The sequence below is a fragment of the Papaver somniferum genome, chromosome 6, assembly GCF_003573695.1.
Source record: "Papaver somniferum cultivar HN1 chromosome 6, ASM357369v1, whole genome shotgun sequence".
Taxonomy (NCBI): Eukaryota; Viridiplantae; Streptophyta; class Magnoliopsida; order Ranunculales; family Papaveraceae; genus Papaver; species Papaver somniferum.
Genome location: NC_039363.1, coordinates 70,242,008 through 70,245,575, shown reverse-complemented (window position 1 = coordinate 70,245,575; position 3,568 = coordinate 70,242,008). Strand labels below are relative to the sequence as shown.

The following is a 3,568-nucleotide window of genomic DNA, read 5'->3' as shown; positions in this document are numbered from 1 at the left end:
TTGCTAATAGGAGGTACCAAATTAAGTGGGGGTGTACCAAAATTATAATAAGACAAAAAAAAAATTCATATAGGACAAAACAACTTTTGCCTTGGCTTGACACACCCCACTAAACCTGGCACCTCCATTAGTAGCCTTGAAAATTTGAATCCTACACTTTTGCAAACTAGAGCATTGTCGGTTATGACTTGAACCACATTATCTGGACCAACTTCATTGATCGTCTTTAGCAATAAATACTTTGTCCTTGATATAATTGTAAGAAGTTAATTATATCGTTCAGAGGTAACCCCAACACTGGTGCATGTTTGATCGATAAAGCGCAATGTTACATTTTCAAGGACATGCGATGTATGTTCTTCTTGCTTATTAGTTAGTTATTTCCAAAAGAGCCATAGAAGTTTACTGACAACATAGTATTATACCACCTGCGTTTTTGTGGAGCAAAATCATATTGAACCGGAAATACCCTCTTTGTTCCACGGTCTTGTTTCTCACGTCCCGAATACTCGGGGTTTGTTGAAGATATGGCTGCTACGTTTTCCATATCTGTTGAAAATGGACCTTGGGGTCTCTACATATCATCACTATTCTTAAAATGCTGAGACAAAAGGTTATGTGTATGCATCTTTTATTACGACTTTCTAATCGATTTTCTAGTAGTGATTATATGGTCAATTTGATATTTGTATTCGCAAGAAACAGAATGTAATTTATAAATTTAATTTTTATAATTAATTTTTTATAAATTAGCTATACTAATAAGACATTTTAGTATTGAATATGCAAATTTACGATATTTATGCATTTATTCTTCTTTGTAAAAATTTATTACGTAAATATTTTTGATAAGCTAATCACTTTGTTTAAGATATTTGTATAATAAATATAATAAATTATGAGCCTCCTGTATCCATCGAGAAGGTGTCAAAGTGGCCAGAGAATTGGGAGTGGAGAATTTCGAGGCTGCATACGCTATATGGCTTGCTAAGGAGAAGTTGCACCCTGGTGCCTGATTGAAGCTATCTTGACGGTAGACTATCTCGTTAAAGCAGCAGTTGCTAAGAGTTAACTGATATCTGGTTCACGGATCTGCTTGCGAAGCTAGTCTAGTTGTTGGATGCTGATATCCAAGGAAGGGCATTCTCTAATTAGGGTCAGTTTTTTAAGTTATATCAACCAACAAAAAAAGTACTGCAAAAGCAGATAATAAATATTATCCTCTATTAAGTTACTAGTAGTCCATTTAACATGTAGCAGTTATACACTTCTTTGTAGTCCATTATTTATCATCTCTTCTGCGATTTGATCTGTAAATAAAAGAAACTGAAAAATATGATGTTACAATAAAGGGGACATCGAAATAAAACTTACAGGACCATGTGGTCCATGTCCAATCGAGAAGCTTGGTTTTCGGTAACTGGAGTAATCCTTTCAAAGTTGCGACAATCAAATGCATATAATCATTGCCTATCAAGAGGCCCGCTGGGTTCTTTTATTATTATTTTATTTTCAGACTACACTTTTATTATTAGAAACCAACGCAACCAACACTAATGCTTCAACAACAACAAAAAAAAGAAAAGGCACAATTACTTAGAAACCAACACTAAAATACAGGCACCATTACACCAAAATACAGAAACTAATCGAGCAATAGCAGGATTACGCATGAAAAGATCTTCTCATGGCAGTTAATTAATACAATAATTCAACTTATAATAGCACAAGCAAAGAATTTCTTACCTTTGCGCTCTCACAGTACTTGCATTTTCTCCGTAAGTTCTTCCAATTGTTAGCTCTTCTTACCCGAGTTCTCATGTTTCTTCATCTTTGGTTAAGAGAGAGCATAACTCTCCAGCATTGGTTAGACAGAGCATAACCAAGATGATTTGATCCTCTATTGACTGCACCAAATACATAACCAACTAATTAATTAACAAAATTGATTAGCAATTTTTTAATAGAGATTGTTCAAAGTTTGGACTTTGGAGTTAATAAACTCTTAAAGTTTTATTCTAATTATTTGCTAACATAGTAAGTTTCACTGTGAGGAGTGGGTTTAGAAGCTGCATGGAGAGACTTGACAGCTTGCTAGGTCAAGCATCCATGTATGGTGCCAACCTGGCACGTAATCACCATATCACTTGCATGTGATTGCACCGATAACTGCATAAAATGTCATTTTTGTTTCATTAAAAAATAAGGACGTCAGAAAATGAAAAGAGATCAGAGCAAAGCTTTGTTGTTTGCTTGCAGTACTTAAGATTTTTTGTTGTAGTTTGGTTAGTGATACAACTTCATTCTTAGATTTTTTTAACAATATTCAAATAGAGCCACCAAAGTATGATGCAATTGCAATGTATTTGTTGTCCACACCATGTATGGATTACCAAATCCGCATTGCCCAAGTTTTTACTATCTAATAGTTGCTTGTAGAGACAGTTACAATACTAAATTTGACCTATGTATCGAGTATTGGTAGTCTGGAAGCGGCCAGGTATGCACCAGTTGACTGCCAATATAAAATTCATAAAATTCAAATTCTCATCAACTTCGCATCCTTGATGCTCTGAATTGCAGTCTGGTAGATTCCAGAGAAGCAGCAATGGCATCAGATGAACAGGAAATCAAAGAAGAAAAATTTATGCAATAAGGATTACCTTATGAATGGTGGTTTGAGTACCAAAAGCTACATCAGCAAAGGGAAACACGGGAAAGGGAAACACCAATGAGAGATTTTTCTGCTCAGCAAACACTAAGATCTACAGAACAAAAATAATTATGGTGCAAATAGATCAATGATGATTTGATATTGCTTGACGTATGCACGGATACTATGGCTACAACAGGTGCATGATGAAAGACACCTGCAAAACAATCAGCGAAAGTAGATCAGGCAAAAAGAGACATAAATCTTAAGAAAAAGAAGAAAAAAACCGATAAAATCCAACGAAAGAGAAGCAACATGGAAACGAAACTGTTAACCTCTTTATATGGACACCTTCAAACATACAACAGACCCAAGTCGATACCTGCGAACCTGCGAAAAAATATAGAATAATCTAAATAATTGATCCGACTCAGCTGCATGTAACTTCCTTTACAATGCTATAAAATAAAATCAATCAAGCATTTAGATAAATATAAAAGATCAATTTAAAAGAGAGAGATTTACCGATTTCTTCACGGGGAGAGATTAACCAACTTCTGCATGCCATCAGGCTTATTTAGGACAATCTATTTGATCGTGCAGATCAAGTAAACTGTCAAGATACCTGTAAAACAACCAAAGAGCGTTTCAGACAAAACGAAATAAAAAATGGAAGCCGAAACAATGGGGCTTGGCTTTTGGTGGAATGGATTATATAGAGACTCCAATCCCATAAATAAAATGATTTCTTTTTGGAAATAATATTGATCGATATCTTATAATCTTCAAACAATATCTGTATAATCTTCAACAATATCTATATTTTTGGTAACCTGTGTCCGCCTACGACCCAACAAAATCACTTATTTACCTACGACCCAACAAAATCACTTATTTACCTATTTGGTTGGCTGG

At 34.7% G+C, this 3,568-nt stretch overlaps 1 long non-coding RNA gene across 1 annotated transcript; it reads right to left on the bottom strand.

Annotated features, from left to right (window-relative positions):
• Positions 1-2,682: 2,682 nt before the first annotated feature.
• LOC113286605 lies at positions 2,683-3,246 on the bottom strand. The gene is made up of 3 exons (XR_003329377.1): positions 3,179-3,246; positions 2,989-3,043; positions 2,683-2,870 (listed from the first exon to the last, which is right to left on the bottom strand). It is a non-coding gene; the product is annotated as an uncharacterized LOC113286605 (long non-coding RNA).
• Between the last annotated feature and the right edge of the window lie 322 nt (positions 3,247-3,568).